Source organism: Etheostoma spectabile, chromosome 8 (assembly GCF_008692095.1).
Source record: "Etheostoma spectabile isolate EspeVRDwgs_2016 chromosome 8, UIUC_Espe_1.0, whole genome shotgun sequence".
Classification (NCBI taxonomy): domain Eukaryota; kingdom Metazoa; phylum Chordata; class Actinopteri; order Perciformes; family Percidae; genus Etheostoma; species Etheostoma spectabile.
Genome location: NC_045740.1, coordinates 14006182 through 14006619, shown reverse-complemented (window position 1 = coordinate 14006619; position 438 = coordinate 14006182). Strand labels below are relative to the sequence as shown.

The 438-nt window shown below is 33.8% G+C and overlaps 1 protein-coding gene across 1 annotated transcript in view; it reads right to left on the bottom strand.

Annotated features, from left to right (window-relative positions):
• Positions 1–367: 367 nt before the first annotated feature.
• oaz2a (ornithine decarboxylase antizyme 2a) overlaps positions 368–438 on the bottom strand; it is a 12439-nt gene continuing 12368 nt past the window's right edge. The window contains 1 exon segment of the mRNA XM_032523996.1: positions 368–438. This exon segment is cut by the window's right edge and continues 1780 nt beyond it. The gene's annotated coding sequence lies outside the window, so the exon portion shown is untranslated.

Genomic DNA, 438 nt, shown 5'->3' with positions numbered 1-438 from the left:
AAAAAAAAAATCCTAAACTATCACAGTAAACATTTGAGAAATATACATACATAAAAATATACCTCTGAGAAAATTCATATATTGACATTTCCTAACAGCTCATTGCCAGGGCTCAATCAGATGCAATGAAGACTCATATGATCTGAACACATGCAGAAGAAAAAGTCCCCCACCGCATCCCATCACCAATATGGAACAGACTACGATCATGTTTCTTTTAGGTGTTACAGGTAGTATGGCTCACATGGGGAATGTTGGATAATATTGCATTACATACCATACTAGGTTTAAACCAGCTGAATATTGAAAGCAGGAGGATTTCAATCGACAGCATGTAACAGCTTGAATGGATTCTTTGGCTTTTTTAATTAAGATTACTTCAAACCACCCAAAAAAATAAAACTGAACAAGATTCCTCTTTTTTTTTTTTTTTTTACT